The sequence below is a fragment of the Mus musculus genome, chromosome 10, assembly GCF_000001635.26.
Source record: "Mus musculus strain C57BL/6J chromosome 10, GRCm38.p6 C57BL/6J".
In the NCBI taxonomy this organism is placed as follows: Eukaryota; Metazoa; Chordata; class Mammalia; order Rodentia; family Muridae; genus Mus; species Mus musculus.
The window spans coordinates 56,390,420-56,409,789 of NC_000076.6; the positions used below are offsets into that span (position 1 = coordinate 56,390,420).

Consider the following 19,370-nt stretch of genomic DNA (forward strand, 5'->3'; position numbering starts at 1 on the left):
ATAACCTGCATGTCTTGTGTGATTTAAAAAACAAAAAAAACAAGAAAACTTACCAAATTTATTCAAGATTACCAAAAGTAGATCCCATAATTACAATGTCTTGGGCTAATGAAATCCACTTTTATTTTATTTTCATCTTTTGCTTGCCGGTATCTCTGTGCAATGGTATGTTGCTGCTTGCAGTGGCCAGGAAAAAAAAAAAATTAGTGTCAAATCCCCTAGAGATAGTTGTGAACTGCCATGTGGGTGCTGGGAATCAAATCTGGCTCTTTGAAGAACAGTGTTTTGTTAGTTTGATTTTTAAGGACAAACACCATAAGCATCATTGATTTTGAAATATTGAGGTAATATTTTAACAGGAAATAAAGCATACAAATGTTTAATTGGGAGAACAGTTAAACTCCACACCAGGTCTCACACACTCATAGAATCGAACCTAGAATTTTTTGCCAGCCTCTACATTCTCTTGCCATGGCTTCCTCGATACATGGAGTTGTAGGCCCGAGGTAGTGATTACAGTATTGGGGAAGGTATCTGGGTTGTTGCAGGTGGAGCTAAGACCTCACATATAAGGTAGAGCGTATACCTTAGCACTGAGGTGTGTCCTCATCTGGACTCAACTTTAGTGAGACTTGTTCAGTTGTCCACACCGACAAGCTTGGGGATATTACATTCAGAGAAGGTACTGGATTTTGGTAACTTTTATTAAGGAATTTTGTGAAGACAACATGCTGGTTATTGCAGGCATCTTTAATCCTTCACTCCCAGGTAGAGAGAGATAAATGAATCTCTGAGCTTTGTAAGCAAATGTGGTCTGTGGTGACTTAGACCAGCCAGGGCTACATAGACCAAAAACCAAGCAAACCTAAAGGTCCCAGGAAAAAACAACCTTGTTGGAGGGAAATGAGTCTGGTCAATTGATGACGTTTCAGCCACAAAAATGCAATATCAAGAATAAATAAAATACAAACACCAGTGATATCTCAGCTCATGGACATCTGAGGCAAGACTCAAGGACAAGCCCCACCAACTGAGACAGGGTTGGCAAGATGGCTCAGCCCGTAGAAGTATTTCTTAGAGTCACCTGGAAGGAGAGAACTGACTTCTGAAATGGTAATGTAGGGATTGAGCTGTAACTGCAGAGCTGCTCTTCACAGCCTGTGGGTCACGACCATTAGAAACCATGCGTTTCCGGAAGTCTTAGGATCTAAGACACTGCCCAGCAGCAAAACTAAACAATTATAAAGTAGCTACAAAATAGTTGGGAGTCGCCACACCATGAACTGTATTAAAGGTTTGCATCTTGGGGAAGGTCAAGACTCACTGCTGAAGCCTACATGAAGCCCTGGGTTTGATCTTCACCACTATACAAATGTGGGAAGTAGGTGGAGGACGATCAGAAGTTCAAGGTTTCAGGGGATTGGGGAGGGAGTCATAAAAATAATGCCATTTTAAAATGGCAGAACGGTATCCAGTGTGTTCATATTAATTAAATTACAATAACACTTTTCAAAAAGTTTAGATCATTCTCAGCCACATAAGACTGAAACCCTCTTGGGATATATGAGTATGAGACCCTATTTTCAAAAGAATAAAGCCGAAGAGGACAAAAAAAGACTACTTATGTAAACCACTGTCAACATTTCTCTCGGTGTATTAAAAACTGTAGCTACACTCGGTATATTAAAAACTAGTTACACAGTGAGCCCCAGTCCACATTGACTACACAGTAAGCCCCCTCGAAGCAACTCCCATTGGCTGCATCTCCAGCAGAAGAAAACAGCATACTTACATTGTGTGTACAAAATTTGAACATACAGAAATACATGAAACAGGGTCAAATTTAACGAGCATCTTTTTATACTCCTCAGTGGACATCAGGAAACCTTAATTTGTAGAAGAAACCACTTTATTTTACATATACCCATCAGGTGTTATAAAGTAGAGAATGAATGAATGATTTAGTTCCTGCTCCCAAAAGCATACAAAATTAATCCTTCCAGTTATTGGAACATTTATGTTGTTTATTTTTCTAATATACATATATAGAGAGATGATGTCATTACATTTTCTGTTTGTGTTTTGAGACAGGTAGCCCAGGCTGGGCTGACCTCAGACCTCAAACTTACTATGTAGCTGAGGCTGAATTCCTACCTGACAAGTTTGTAACACCACATCCAAAAAATTCTCTAAACTTTTTTAGGGAGAGACAGAAAAGCCATTTGAAGCCAAATGGGACAATTTAGCTGAGATGTAGCTCAACAATAGATAGCTCCAGAGTGACATAATGAAATAGTAGATGCCCTGCCCATAGTCACAGGCTATGGGTTCAATCCCCGTCACTACACACAATTTTTATTTTTAAAGATTTATTAGTTTTATTTATGTGTCTCTGTGCGTTTATGGGTACCACATACATACAAGTACCCACAGATGCCAGAGAGCATCAGAACAGGCGGTTGTGGGTCCACAGATGTGGGTGCTGGGAACAGAACACACATACACCATTGTTAATTGTGGCAGAACTGTCTCATATCTTTAGATATTGGAATGGCCAGTTCAATTCCCTTATTTTATTCAGTGAATTTTCATTTCAGATGTTTGCGTTAAGCTTCCAAGCCAAGGGCTGTTCCTTTATCATATTTTGTGAAAAGTGTTCAACTTCTCCACCTGCCCAGGGTGTTAGGCCCCCACCCACACATTACCTTTTCTAAAAATTCCAGATAACTTCAGTTTCCAACATGCCAAAACAGCTGAGCTTTGTGTTTCAAGGACAAAAAAAAAAAAAAAAAAAATGAAGTTGGAGAGCTTATTAAAATCTTAAAAGTGAGTTTTCTCCATAAACGGCAGCACACCAACAGTAGGAACATGTTTATAGCCTTTATTGGCTCCTCGCTTCTGTTTTTACCTTCTCTTCGTTGAGGCAAATATAATTGAGCCTCTGACATGTCAGAGTTTGCAGCTGGCAACTTTCAGAACTCAAGAGGAGACGTGGAACAAACCACACAAAATAGTGCATGCAGAAGGCCCCGAAAACAGGGGAGCCTGTGGAAAAGATTGTTCACTTGGAGGTATTCAAAACAGTGAGATTTTAAGTTAGTTTTTGTTTTGTTTTGTTTTGTTGGGGTTTTTTCCCTCCTGATCACCAGATGTTTCTGGGAAATGACTAAATGCTTACTTGAGCTCTAATGTGTAGAGAAATTTCAGTGCCCACACACTTTCTTGTTAAATATAAACAGTCCCAGGAGGCACCCCTCTATAACCCCAACACACACACACACACACACACACACACACACACACACACACACACACACACAAGAAAAGCCAAATCCTCTGCCCCAGTCATTTAATGCACGGAGACACCTGACCCCACACAATGTGGTTCACAGTGGACCTATTTGGGAGTTTCTGCTACACCCTTTCCAGGTAGTTTTAACTATGTTGATCTCCAGATTTGGTTAAGTCTGTATAGGAGAGGTTTTCCTTGCTCTGGTAGCAGAAGCCCATTCAATTATTTTGCTTTATTGGTAAATAAAACCAGGCATCAGGCATTCACGTCTTTATTCTCAGCATTGAGGGGAGGCAGAAGGGTTTGGATCTTTGTAATTTCTTTTTTCTTTTCTTTTCTTTTCTTTTCTTTTCTTTTTTTTTTTTTTTTTTTTTTTTTTTTTTTTTTTTTTTTTTTGGTTTTTCGAGACAGGGTTTCTCTGTGTAGCTCTGGCTGTCCTGGAACTCACTCTGTAAACCAGACTGGCCTCGAACTCAGAAATCTGCCTGCCTCTGCATTCCGAGTGCTGGGATTATAGGCGTGTGCCACCACGCCCGGCTCAGATCTTTGTAATTTCAAGGATAGTGTGTTTTACATATTGGTAAGACTTTGTGTCAAAAAGAAGGAGGAAAAGGAAGAGGAAAGTTAATACTAATGCTTGGCTATAGGAACACATGTATATCCTCAGATGGGAAATTTGAGGATAGGTTGGACTACATAGAGAAGTCTAGATGGGTTTGGTGGTGGGTGCTTTTAATTATAGCACTCATCAGACAAGGCAGGGCAGGTAGAAGCAGATTTCTGTGAGTTCCAAGTCAACTAGAGATACAGTGAGACCCAGTCTCAAAAATAAACAAACAAAAAACAACCCCAAAACAAAAGCAAAACAAACAACAACAACAAAAGCCACAGAAAACAAAACAAAACAAAAAGCAAACATGGAAGTACAGCTATTGAAGATTGTATATAAGGGCATACACTTACATGCCACATACTGTACATATGTGTTTCCATGCACAAACAACCATACACACATGAATGCATATCATAAATTGTATACACACACACACAACTCTATAAACAAGAAAAGAAAAGAAAAAAGACCCTAGCCTGATTAGATGATTAGATGGTTTGCCAGGTAATGGTGCCAGCTTGCCAACCTAACAACCTGCCAATCAAATCCCCAGGATTTGCATGGTAGATGGGGAGTAGTAACCCCTGCCCTGTATTATCTCTTCATCACAATAAAGGTGCAGTGGGAGGAATTCTCACACATGTACACACAAATGCATAAATATAAAAAAATAAAAGTACACCATTGTTAGTCACAAACTTAGAACATGACTCTTACTGAGCTTAACTGGAAGTCCCTTAGAACTAGAGGATAAACTATCAGCATTCCTTGAACAGATCTAAGAGTGTCACGGGTGTCACATCTAGCCAGAGTTCCAGAGTCTGAATGTCCAGAACCTAGCAAAACTCTGATGTTTCTAACACAGCTGTGGCTCAAGCTCACGATTTTGCCTCCAACTCACAGCCACTAGAATGAAACCTCACTGGAGTGGTTCTCCGTCTCATAGAGCGCCTCACTATCAAGAGAACTAGAAGTGCTTATATACCTGGGGCAGTGACGAGACTGTGACTGTAGGACTTGAGAGGCAGAGGCAGGAGGCAAAGGCAAGCTCAAGGCCAACCTGGGAGCCTAGTGAGTACCAGCCCAGCTGGGGCCAGGTAACAAGACTCTTTCAAAACCCAATAGAAAAGTAAGCATGGTGGAACATGCCTGAAACCCCAGGAGGAGGGAGGTGGAGGCAGGACAATCAGAAGTTTAAGATCATCCTGAACTGCACAGTGAGTTCGAAAACAACACTGAATATATGAAGGATTTGCCTCAAGAACAAACAAAATCAATCAATCAGTCAATCAGTCTCGGGAAAGCCATCCTACATTAATGATTTTCATATTTTAGTGAGGCTGAGAATGATGGAATACACCTTTAATCTCAGCATTTCGGAGGCAGGGGCAGGCGGACCTCTGGGAGTTAAGGGGTAGCCTGGTCTACATAGTGAGCTCCGGGACAACCAGGACTATGTGGAGTCTATGTCTTTAAAAAAAAAGAAAACCATATTTTAGTAAAACTAAAATAATTTGTAATTTAAGTGTAACTACATCTGGCAGTCTAACATGAATAATTCAGTATATGTCAGCACTGTAGCAGAAGCCAGGCATGGTGCAAGCATGCCTGTAATTTCAGGACTCTGGAGGTAGAGGCAGGAGGATTATAAAGTCTAAGGCAACCAAACCAAAACAACAGCAACAAAAACCAAAACCTGATGACCAAGGGGCCCCTGATATTTTCTGTAGAATTCATAATTTATAATGTTTACTTGATAGTTTAAAAATAAAACCAGCATATATGATAAACTATAGCACAGCTGGGCTTATCATCCCTTTGAGTTAAAAGCTTTTGGTCTGTTGTTTTAGTCTGCTTTTATCTAGCTGCTTGAAGCTTTGCTGGTCCGTGACAGTGTAGAAAAACATAATACTTTCATCACACACTGATTGTTGCTGACGTTTATTGTCTTTGTGTGTGTGTTTGTGTGTGTTTATGTGTATGTTTGTGTGTGTGAATATGTGTATGTTTGTCTGTATATTTGTGTATGTTTGTATGTGTGTTTGTGTATGTATGTGTATGTGTGTTTGTGTATATGTGTGTTTGTGTGTGTATTTGTACATATATGTATGTGTGTGTGTGTGTTTTGTTTTTGAGACAGACTTTGACCTTGTAGCTCAGGCTGGCCTTCAGCTCGCCATCCTCCTGCCTCAGGTCTTTCACAAACTTGTACCTCCATGCCTGACATCCTGGAGTTAGAGTTCTGTAACTGGTTTCCCACCTTGAATCAACAATTGAGGTTAAAATGGGTTAAACATGAATTTTTTATTTTAAATCAAGTTCTTTCCTTTCTTCTTCTTGATCATATTTTAGAACCATTTTTGATTCAATTCTTGTGGTTCATCTGTGGACTCAAACACCCTTCATGTAAATACCTTGACAACCCACATCTCACCCCTACGTGTATTTGCCTTTTAAAAACAAGTGCCAAGTGAAATATCTCAAAAGTAGCTTTGGGTAATCCAGCAGATGTTTCACCTTTGTAATTAAAGCATTCCACTGAGATCCATCAGAAACGTGTTGAATTTTTATCTTTCCTCAGGTTCTCACTTGTCTGGGGGACTTGAAGTATTTCCTAATTAAAGAGGATGAGAGATGCAGGTGATCATTATCTAAAACTCCAAACGTAGCAAATGTGGGAACGAGGGTACTGCTTGGCACGTGACCAGTGATTTCAGTCAGCGTTAGAGCAAGCTCAAACTCTAACCTGATGATTCTCCCTGATAATAAGCTATTATGGGTGAGAAGAGCTAAGGAAGCTGTAATATAAACTGGGCTTGGAGACACACACCCAGAGTCCCAGTTTGGGAGCTATAGGCAACAGGATTAGGAGTTCAAAGCCAGCTGAGGTTATATGGTAGGCCATCTCAAAGTATAAACTATGGAACTTATATGTTACAAGTAACTGAATTAAAGGAGTTTTCAGAGTAGGAATCTGTCCACATGAAATTATACTAAAGTTGAAAGAACTAGTTGTCATAGGTACTGGAAAGTGTTTTTAATCCCAGCACTTGGGAGGCAGAGGAAGATGGATCTCTGTGAGTTCAATGCCAACCCGGTCTATATAGCAAGCTCTAGGACAGCAAATACTAAAGAGAACCTATCTCAAAAACAAAACAAAACAAAACAAAATAAAACATCTTTTAGGAAGGAAGGAAGGAAGGAAAGATACATTCTGATAGAAAGGGGGAAAGGGGAGTTGCACAGCTGTTGAGACAGAGGCATCTGTAGACGTTCTGCTCATGCCAGCAGCATGTCTGTTTGGGAAGTAAAGCCTTAAAGGGGAATGTTCACGGCCAGGTTAGCTCAGTGGCAGAGTTCCTGCCTTGTTGGATTACCAGTTTTGCCTACATCATAGGGCAAAGAAAATTAACATTCCATTAACTTCAATTCACCTAACACCTTTATTAAACTTACAGTTAGTGGTGTGGCAAATGTAACCTTACGATCCATCCCAGCATGCAACGAGTGTCTCAGTTTTCATTAAAATATTTGTGAATGACTATGCTATTAGATGCCTCACGGCCTTTGTGAAGTGGCTAAGTTAAAGGCAGCATTACTTACTATAAAGCTGGGTGTGTTGGCAAGAGTTAGAAAGCATGCAAATCTTCAGGAGTTCCAAAAATCCCAGGGCTTCTGGGGGATTTCCAAAACGCGGACAACATAAATTAGCCCCCTTTTGAGAAGTGTTTGTAAGAGCCAGACGCCCAATGTGGTGAAGCCTTGTTCCAAGCAAGAATGGGTGACTGAAGGAATTGTGGCCTCATTTAGGTCATGTGTTTTTGACTCACGATACTAAAAGGGAGACTTAAACAAAATTTGTCCTTTCTTGTTACTTTTAGCATCTCCCTCCCAAACCCGAAGACACCGTAAGCATCAGTGGATGTCAGTGCAAAGCTGCCCGGATGTTTGGATCTGGATTTTCAACTATTGACTGCTACGGAGAGCATAGAACATGGAATTTTCATCGCTCACCTGGGTTTTACTCTGGTTAGAGGTGGGCCAGAACCTTTTTCTTCTCACAGTTTTCCATGTCCATAATGTCAAACACAAATTTGTTTAATCTCTCTGGGAATTTTTTTCTTTTTTAATGTATGAACCTAGGAATTTTTGAAGCTGGTAGCTGTGGGGACAACCTACATCCCCAGCTATTTTTGCTATCCTTTGGAAACAGGGTTGCATTACATAGCCCAGACTGTACAAAAACTCACGGTCTTTCTGACTCTACTTCCCAAGCACTATAGTTACAGGAGTAAGTTATCCTGCCCAGAAAATTTACCTCATGTGAAATAGCTGTATAACTTTCCACACAGTGACAATTTCATACTGCAATTTTTCTTTCATTGGGTGATATTTTATTCCCCCCACTTGCCCTTATTGTAAATGACAGTGCAGTGTTTGTGCATTATCCTGACAACGTGTATAAAATGACAGGAATACTCTTTAGCTAGTTGAAAGTTGACTGCTTCACTTATGGGTTTTGCAGGCATCTCAAGGATTCTTCATGTGGCTGGCCTTCTCTGACTGAACACAGGAGGAAGCCTCCGTCCTTGAGGCAGTTATGGGTTCAGAAGGATATGACATCATACCTGTCATGGTCTCCCCAAATTTTTCTGTGGGAAGACTGGGAACGTTTCAGAGCTCTCTAATTCACCTTCACTCAGCAGTTCCTTTTTATTTTCTGCCTACTTAGCTGCTTCACACAGAGAGCTGTAATTAAAGGACAAGATAGATTTCAACACGACAAACTATCAGTGTGAAGATCAAGTTGTTGAGTTTCCATACTCCTGAATTACTCCTTCTAATAAGCACAAGGAGTCTTCATCGTGGGGCCTGTGCCCTGCTTGAGGTCTGTCTATTTTTTTATATTTTTGCCTTTCTGGGGATGGAATCTATACATGCCAGGCAAAGGGCTTCTTTACAGCTAAGCTGTACCTCTTAGTCTAAATAATAGCTTGCAAAAATGTAAGAAAAATGAAAATTTATTACAGAATTTTTTTAAAGAATCCTTAAAATTGAACAGGAACAAAAACCCTTTAATCCAGCATCAAGACACAAAACGAAACCAAATAAACAAACAAAGAAAATTACAGGGGAAGCTGGTCATAGTGACCCATGCATGAAAACCCATCAGTCCTAAAGTAAGGCAGCTGCATGGCTGAGAACTCAAGGAAAACTTGGGTTATATAACAAGACTCCACCTCACCGCAGCAAGAAGGGTGAGGAAAGATGGTGGCTAAATACAGAGTGTTCTTTCCTGGGTGTCCTGCAGGTTTTGCTGTTGTTGTTTTATTTTGAGACAGGATTACACTTGTAGTCTTGATTGGCCCAGAACTGGCTATGTTGATCAAACTGGTCTCAAATTTGTAACCATCTCTGTTTTTCCTTCTGGAGTGCAGAGATCACAAACTTGAACCTCTATGACAGTGCTAAGAATCAAACTCAGGACTTCCCAAGTGCTAAGCAAGCACTCGACGAAATGAGCTACATTTGGAGCCCATACATTTGCTATATTGTCAAAAGCATTAGAGATACCTTTATATGCAAATCTATACCCTTCAGCTTTTAGTTAAAGTTTTCCTTGTGTGATTTTCTTGGCTGGTGCTGGGAATGGACCCCAGAGTACATGTTATTCACTCTGCCTCTGTGTTGTATCCCTATTCCAACATACAGGCTGGTGATGGCAGGACTTCTCAGGCATTGCTACCGTAATTATGTAAGGCCTCTTCTATGGGGAATACATTTAATTTAGTCCACAATTTGCTATTGCGTGTAACATATACTAAACAACATTATTTTCTCTTCAAGATTGTAAGAAGTGTTAAGTATAAATTTTAAGAATTAGAGTCAGAGTTTTGAACACTGATCTCACAGTATAGTTCAGACTAGCCTGGGATTTATCACTGAGCCCAGGCTGGCCTCAGACTCATCACAATCATCCTGCCTCAGACTCTTGAGTGCTAGAATTTACAGGTAGAAGCCTCTACATACAGCTTTAAACCTTTAAAAACTAAATTTAGCAATAGCTGGGATTAAAGGAGGTACCACCACTGCCCAGTTAGTGTTTTGATTTTTGTTATGGTGGGAGTTCTACTCAGTTGATAGAGTGCTTGCCTTTTATGCACAAATACTTAAGATTCATCCTTAGACTCATCATAAACAGTCAAGGTTGCACATGTCTGTGATCCTACCTCTTTAAGGGTGAAGGAAAAAGGATCAAGACCATATATCAGCTAAATAGACCATTTGGGGACAACTTAGGCTATATATAAGACAGCCTATCTCAAAAGAAAATATAAAATTAACTTTGTTTCTCTCTGACCCACGTTTTAAAACGTGGGGCTGGGACTGTAGAGATGGCTCAAAGGTTAAGAGCATGGGCTACTCTTGAACACAAGACCCGAGTTCAGTTCCCAGCATCTGTAGCCCACACCTACCTGTAACTCCAGCTCTAGGAGATTCAAAACCCTCTTGTGGCCTCCATATCCACCTGTACTCAAGTATGTAGCCATATACACATACACATATACATATATATAATCAAATATAAAATAATAAATCTTGAATTTTTTTAGATATTTCTGGTTTGGGTATGAACATTGTTGGATCAGCTTTACTTTCAACATTCAAAGGCCTTCCCATTAGACAGAGATTTGGAATTCAACCATATTTCTTCTATACAAGGCATGTAGTTGTGCCTGGCCTAGAACTATTTAGACTAGAACTCATATAAATCCAGTTACCTCTGCCTCCCAAGTGTGATGATTACAGGAGTGTCTAGCCATGCCTGGATCAATCAGGCCTAGTTCCTTATTGTAGGATTTTGAAATTTTCATTCTTTGTTAACCTTGCTCCTTTGGAAAGAAAAATAGACAAAGCACCCATTGAGGGACTGTGGATGTGGTCCGGGTGATAGAGTGTGTCTTAAGGTTTTACTACTGTGAACAAACACCATGACCAAGACAACTCTTATAGGGACAACATTTAATTGGGGCTGGGTTACAGGTTCAGAGGTTCAGTCAATTATCATCAAGGTGGGAGCATGGCAGCATCCAGGCAGGCATGGTACAAGAGGAGGTGAGAGTTCTACATCTTTATCTGAAGACTGCTAGCAGAATACAGACTTTCAGGCAGCTAGGATGAGGGTCTTAAAGCCCACACCCACAGTGACACAACTACTCCAACAGGGCCACACCCTCTAGTCACGCCACTCCCTGGGCAGAGCATATGCAAACCATCACAGAGTGCTTGCCTAGTACTTATAAAACCCGGTGTTGGACTCTTAGAAAAGAAATTCAAAGCTGGGCGTGGTGGCGCACGCCTTTAATCCCACCACTCCGGAGGCAGAGGCAGTCGGATTTCTGAGTTCGAGGTCAGCCTGGTCTACAAAGTGAGTTCCAGGACAGCCAGAGCTACACTGAGAAATCCTGTCTGGAAAAACCAGAAAGATTTAAAAAAAAAAAATTTCAAGGTCACCTTCAGCTATAGAACAAGAACAAGGCCAACCTAGGACACATGAGATCTTGTCTCTGGAAAAACAAAAGCAGTGAGGCTTACACTGAATTCTTTTTCTTTATTATTCAACAATTAATTCAATATCATTCTTCTGCTCTCCTTTTGATTGAGACAGGGTATCTCTATGTATGTCAGGCTGCCTACAACTCAGTACTTAATGATCCTCCTGCCTCAGCCTGTTCAGTACAGGGATTATAAGCATGTTCTCCTACCCTGGGCCTGTTTTCTTTTCAACAACAGTTTTTTACATGGAGGTAGAGATATGCTCATTAACCCTTTGGTGAAACATTGTGCCTATGACACCAATGAAGATTCCCAGAACAAGAAAGCCTGAAGTACGAGAGATATGTAAGAAGAAGAGCCCTACCACGGGAGTAGACAGAGTCTGCACAGATGATTATAGTGGCAACTGTGTAACAAAGCCGAGACTGACAGGAGCAGCCTGCACAAAGCCCACACAGCTACAGAGAGAACCTGCGCTGTCAGGTGATGGCCTTGAAGCAGACCCAATGGCCTTCAGTCTACACTCAGGAGCTTTCCCAGGAATGGAGGAAGGATTAGGACTTTTTAACTGTCTCTTCTACCCGAGGAAAACTACGGTTTGTTTCCTGCTCTGTTCTGATGTGAGACTGACCGAAAAAAAAAAAAAAAAAAAAAAGCTAGTGTTTTTTAAAATAACTTTTTTTTTGGTAGAAATTTCCAAAACTATAAGAAATTCACAAAGTAAATCTTCACTAACAATCATTGGGCCTTTCTTAATTTACCATAGCCTTTGTTATTTATGTTTAATCTGGTATCTTTAACTCTTTCCTTGTTGATTCTCTCTCTCTCTCTCTCCTGTCTCTCTCTCTTCCCCCTCCCCCTTCTTTCATAAAATTTGTCTTGAGACAGGATTACATTATGTAGTCCTGGCTTACCTGGAATTCTCTTTGTAGACCATATTGAAAACAAACTCACTGCCATTCAGTTATCACCATACAGGAACATTTTTCTTTTTCTTTTTCTTTTTCTTTTTCTTTTTCTTTTCTTTCTTCTTTTTTTTTTTTTAGTTGGGGTCTCTCAGACTAATTTTAAAGTCACTATGTATCCAAGACGACTTGAAATTCTTATTTGTAATTTTGCAGAAGAACTGTCTACCTCCTACCAGCTGAGATTACATATCTGAGTCACTTTGCCTCGTTTTATGTGGGGCTGGAGATGTAGTTCAGGGCTGCATAAAGGCTAGGGAAGTAGTCAACAAATGTAGTTATTCTCAGGCCCTCCATACGTTTCTCTGAGAAAGATACCTATTTAAAGTATAATTTTATGCCATTATTCCACCTAAGAAAATTAACTATAATTTGTTTTAAAAAATCATCTAATCTTCCATATTTAGACTCTCCTGATACTTCAGATTCTTTTTAGATTTGTTTTAATTTCATCTGTGTACATGTATGTGCATCTGTACAGGTAAGCACAGATATCCTACGTCCTAGGAGACCAGAGGGGTTGGAGTTTCAGGTGGGTTCAGTACTCATGGTGTGGGTACTGGGAACTGAACCCAGGTCCTCTAGAAAGAATAGTATTTGTTCTTAACCACTGGGCTACCTCTCTATTTCCCAGAGCATCTGCATGCGATTTCCCAAGACCAGTGTAGTGGCACAGTCCTTGAATCTCAGCACTCGAAAGCAGGAACAAGTAGATTTTTGTAAGTAAATCCAGCCTGGTCTGCATGATGAGTTTCAGGGCTGTTGGGGCTACAGAGTAAGACCCTGTCTAATCAAAAAGTAAAGAGGGATAGAAAGAAAGAAAGAAAGAAAGAAAGAAAGAAAGAAAGAAAGGAAGGAAGGAAGGAAGGAAGGAAGGAAAAGAAAGAAAGAAAGGAAAGAAAGAAAGAAAGAAAGGAAAGAAAGAAAAATAAAGGAAAAGAAGAGAGAAAGGGGATTAGAAAGTCATATGCTGTATCCTTTACTTAACAATCTTTATCTATAAAGCTGATTTTCCCTGCTTGGGCTCTTTTCTTCATTGTTGTTGATGATGATAATGATGATGTTTTCCCACCAACTTTAAAAATATATATTATTGTCCTGGCTAGTTTTATGTCAACCTGACATAAACTATATTTATCTGGAAAGAGGAGTACTCAATAGAGCAAATTCCCCTACCAGATTTGGCCTATGAGGCACTTTCTTGATGGATGATGGATGTGCAAGGGCCCAGCTCACTCTGTGTGGGGCCATGCTGGCCAAGTGGTCCTGAGTTATATAAGAAAGCAGGTTGAACAAGCCACAAAGAATAGCCAGTGCTCCTCCGTGGCCTCTGCGTCAGTTCCCGCTTTCAGGTTCCTGCCTTGAGTTTCTGCCCTGATGTCCCTAGAAGACAGATTACAACTGTAAATGAAATAAATAAACCACTTTCGTCCTTATCTTCCTTTTGGTCAGGGAGTTTTTTTTTTTTTTTAAGATTTATTTATTATATGTGAGTGCACTGTAGCTGTCTTAAGACACACCAGAAGAGGGCGTTACGGATGGTTGTGAGCCACCATATCGTTGCTGGGATTTGAACTCTGGACCTTTGGAAGAGCAGTCGGGTGCTCTTACCCACTGAGTCATCTCATCAGCCCCCCCCCCCCTTTTTTTTTCCGAGACAGGGTTTCTCTGTGTAGCCCTGGCTGTCCTGGAACTCACTTTGTAGACTAGGCTGGCCTCGAACTCAGAAATCCGCCTGCCTCTGCTTCCCAAGTGCTGGGATTAAAGGCGTGCGCCACCACGCCTGGCTTGGTCAGGGAGTTTTTTCACAAGAAAGAAAAAAAATGAAGACAATTATTAACAAAGTTTCCATATATAAGATAGGTTAGAACTATTAAGTTAGGTATTTTTCCCAAGTTGGCCTTAAACAATCTTCCTGCCTCAGATTCAGAGGTGAGAATATTACCAGTGTGAGCCACCATACCTGTTTTCTAGTGTGCTTTAGTATGCCTATCACCACAGACACCCAAGGTCAAAGGCAGCCTAGGCAACTTAGTGAGTCCCTGTTTCCAATTTTAAAAACAAAAACAAAACAAAAAACAAAACAAAAATAAACAAAACAAACTCCCACAATATAAAAAGCTGGAGATATGACTTGCTGGCATAAGCTGCCTGGCATGAGCATCAATCCTTAGCAATAGAATAACCTCAGGAGGGTTACTTTATGTTCAGAATAGGTTTTATTATCTACAGGAAGGTTTATAACGCAGTCGACCACTTTTGGAAGTATTTATAATAAATATCCTTATTTATTCTTGCAAGTACAATTTCAGTTCCCTTCAACTTTCTAAGATTGTTGCTTAGAAAGGTTTGAGTCACACCAGCTTCCAGGAAACAAAAAGCTGAGATAAATCAACAATTCCTATAGTAAAGATACTGTGCCAATGACTTCTGAAAGTAGCAGTGCTTTGCCTCTGTGATGACTCATATCTGTGTGGGAGGCTGCAGCTGAGGCTGATAGTCATGAGTTCGAGACCAGCCGAGGTGACATAGTTCTAGTTCAATGCAGGTTACAGAGTGTTTAAAAAAAGAAAAAAAAAAAAAAAAAGCAGGGGCGTGGTGAAAAGGGGATGCTGGAGAGATGGCTCAGCAAGCAGTTAAGGGGCACTTTCTGCTCTTCCAGAGTCACGCAGTTCAAATCCCAGGTTCAAATTCCAGCACCCACAGGGCAGCTCACAATTATCTGTATCTCCAAGAGCCGACATTCATTAGACATACATGCAGGCAAAACAATGCACATAAAATAAAGGTAAATTAATTTTGAAATAAATCTATCAAAGTTTCTGGAAACAAACCTACAAAGAAAGTATACTTGGTATCTTCATGTGTTTCAAAAGTTAATTCAAATAAGAAAGAATTTCCTAAGAACCCACCTGGCCCATACACAGTGCAAAAGGAAGCCTTGCGTGGTTGGACTTGGGAGCTACTTCTGAGCTGAGTCTAGGGGAAAAGTGAGAAGATGAAAAACGAGAGATAAAACTGCTGGTGAAACGGGGGAGACGGTGCCAAAACGTTTTGCTGATATAAATCTCATCAGGAAGGGCAGAAAAGGAGAAAAAAGGCAAGCTTATGTGCTTCTACTCTTGAAAGATGGCTTCTTTGGTGATCCAGCCGACTTGATTGACTTCAGATGAGCAATTATTTTCACTCTCACTCTCCCATTGCGTGCCCGGTCCACAGAGGACAGAGGCTTCTCGGTTTTTTGTAACTTGCTTAACTTGTTTCTAAAATGAGGCGTGAGAGATTTTGACATCTGAGGCTGCTTAGGGGTAACTGGTTGATTTCTCAACACAGGGCAGGTCACTGTGTATCGAGGTGAAAAGAAAATGAAGATAAACCGACTAGATTCCCTGCAGGACCCGAGTGTCAGCTCCAAAAGCACAGAAAACCCTCTTGTCACCACACCCTCCATTTTATTGGTTCAACTACGTTACACAGGCAATAGATCATCAGATTCTGTCTCCCCCTCTCTCTTTCTGTCTCTCTTCCCCTCTCTCTGTCTCTGTTTTTCTCTCTCCCTCTCTTTCTATACCCCATCTCTGTCTCTCTCTTTCTGTCTCTCTGTCTCTTTCTGTCTCTATGTCTCTGTCTCTCCCGTGTATGTATGTGTGTGTGTGTGTGTGTGTGTGTGTGTGTATGTTTCCCCCATGATGAAACACATGCCTAAGACACATGGTCCCATGGTCCTCCCATCTCACCCTGCTGTTGAGTGCTGGAATTACAGTCCTATGTCACCACACCCAGCTTTTCTGGAGTGGCTTTTATGGGCAAAACCAAGAACTCACAGAGAAGTGCATACCTGTAATTTAAACCCAGGGAGGCTGGGGCAGGAGAATTAGGAGATGGAAGCCAGCCTGGGATACATAGCAAGGTCATAGCAAGTTCCAGGCCATCCGGGGCTACATTGTTTCTTTAAAAAAGGAGGAAGAAATGGAGAACAAGGAGAGGAAGTAGTTGCTACTGATAAACAAGGTGTGGTAGTACCCACCCATAATCGAAGCACCTTGGAAGTCACAGACCGAAGGATTAGAGAGAAGTTCAAGGTAACCATTAGCTTCAGAGTAAGTTCAAGTTCAAGGCCAGCCTGAGATATGGGATGGTTGGTCGTAGGGAAAAAAAAGCCCTCACTGTATAGAGTTCTATCGGTAAAGCTTTTCACATCATTGGTGACAAAGGTTCTGTTTTCCAGTACTTCCACTAAGCAATAGCACCACCCAGGGCACAGGTATTCTAATGTAAACATCTTGCTGCAGACCTAGCTCAGCACTTAAGAGTGCTTGCTGTTGTTCTTCCAGAGGACCTCAGTTCTGTTTCCAAGACTCATCCTGGAACACAGATACTGTTCATGTATAATTCCAGCTCCATGGGATCAGACTGATCCATGCAATCAAATTGAAGACTCAAACATAAGTCCATACACCTACAGACATATGATTGTCGATTAAAAAAAAAGCAATACACACTAGAAAAAAAGATACCATCTTCAACAAATAGTGCTTGTCGAGTTGAATGACTGCTTGAAGAAGAATGCAAATAAATCCATACTTATCACCTTGCATAAAATTCAACTTCAAATGGATCAAGGACCTCCCCATAAAACCACGTATGCTGAACCCACGTCTTGCTAATAAACAGGTCATCTAAACAATAACACAGAATAACAAGAAATAACAGAAATGATAGAACTAACTGATGGACCTAATAGATATTTTCAGAACATTTCACTAAAACACAGAATATGCATTCTTCTCAGCAGCTCATGGAATTTGTCCATAATTGACCACATACTTGGCACAAAGCAAATCTCAACAGATATAAGACAGTAAAAATAACACCCCACATCCTATCTGACCACCATAGATTAAAGTAGGATATCAGCAATAACAAAAACAACAGAAAGCTTACAAACTCATGGAAACCAAATAACTGTTTACTGAATGAAAATTGAAAAATTGCTCAAGATCAAAACTAGGAACAAATTTAAAAAGTTTAAAAGAAATGAATAAAAGTAAAAGTATAACATACCCAAGATTATGGGGCATAATGAAGGTAGTTCTAAGAGACAAGTTCATAGCACTAAGTGCCTACAATAAAGCACTGGGGAAATCTCCTAAGAGTAACTTAACAGTACTACTGAAAGTTCTAAGACAAAAAGAAAAAATCCTATAGGAATAGACTACAAGAAATAATCAAACTCAGATCTGAAATCAATAATATACAAACAAACAAAGAACAAAACAATTAAAAGAATCAATGAAACAAAGAGTTGGGTTCTTTGAAGAAATCAATAAGATTGATAAGAGAAAATCCAATTATTAAAATGAAAAGTCAAACAGGGGACCTAACAACAGACAGTGAAGGAATTCACATAATCATAAGGCTGTAATTTAAAAACTTGTTCTTGCCGGGCGTGGTGACGCATGCCTTTAATCCCAGCACTCGGGAGGCAAAGGCAGGCAGATTTCTGAGTTCGAGGCCAGCCTGGTCTACAAAGTGAGTTCCAGGACAGCCAGGGCTATACAGAGAAACCCTGTCTCAAAACAAAACAAAACAAAACAAAACAAAACAAAACAAAACACAACAAAAACAAACAAACAAACAAAAACAAAAAACAAAAAAGAAACCCAAAAAACAAAACAAAACAAAAAGAAAAACTTGTTATCTTAGTTTGGGTTTTATTACTGTGAAAAGACACCACGACTACAGGAACTCTTATCAAATCAAACATTTAATTGGGGCTGGCTTAGATATTCAGAGTTTTAGTCTATTATCATCATGGTAGGGAGCATGAAGACAGACATGGTGCTGGAGAAGAAGCTAAGAGTTCTACATCTTGATCTGAAGGCAGCAGGAGACTGTGTGCCCTACTGGGTGTAGGTTGAGCATATGAGACATCAAAGCTTACCCTCACAGTGACACATTTTCTCCAGCAAGGCCACACCTACTCCAACAAGAACACACCTCCTACTAGAGCAACTCCCCATGGGTTTATAGGGGACAATTATATTCAAATTACAACACCTCTACTTTATCAAATTGGAAAGTCTAAGAGAAATCGATATATACAATTTACAAAAGTTAAATCAAGATCAGATAAGTAATTTAAACAGACCTATAACCCCTAGTAATATAGAAGTAGTTACTAAAACATGATAATCCTAGGACCAGATGATTTTACAATTGAATTCTACTAGACTTTCAAAGAGATAATACCGACAATTCTCAAATCATTTGAAAAAATAGAAATAGTAGAAACATTGCCCAATTCTTTTTTATGAGGCCACAGTTGCCCTGAAATCTTAACCACATAAACACTTAACAAAGAAAGACAACTAATGACCAATTCCTTTATAAATCAGATTCAAAAATTCTCAATAAAATAATTACAAATTTTCTTTGTGAATTAAATATTTCAAATCAAAGAACATATCAAAACTATTATCCACCATGATCAAGTATGCTTCATGACAGAGATTCAGAAATTATTGAGTATATGTAAATCAGTAAATATAACCCACTATAAAATCAGAGTCAAAAACAAAAGTCACATGATCATATCATTAGATACAGAAAAGGCTTTTGACAAATATTCAACATCCCTTTATGATAAAACTCCAGAAGAGGTAAGAACAAGAAGCATAGCTCAACATAATAAAGGCAATTTACAGCAAGCCCATAGCCAATTTAAATGGAAAGAAGTTCAAAGCATTTCCATGAAAATCAGAAACAAGACAACTTTGCCCACTTCTGCCCTACCTAGTCAATATAGTACTTGAAATCTAAGCTAAAAGAATAAGTCAACTGAAGGAGATCAAGGGGTTACAAAGGAAGCTACAAGGGGTTAAAAGAAGAGGTCAAATAATATCTTTATTTGTAGATTATATATATATAATCAAGCATGCTT

The 19,370-nt window shown here is 39.9% G+C and overlaps 1 long non-coding RNA gene across 1 annotated transcript; it reads left to right on the forward strand.

The window, feature by feature from the left end:
- Positions 1 to 4,718: 4,718 nt before the first annotated feature.
- On the forward strand, positions 4,719 to 8,870 carry Gm36460. The gene is made up of 3 exons (XR_871653.2): positions 4,719 to 5,002; positions 7,787 to 7,941; positions 8,431 to 8,870. It is a non-coding gene; the product is annotated as a predicted gene, 36460 (long non-coding RNA).
- Positions 8,871 to 19,370: the final 10,500 nt, after the last annotated feature.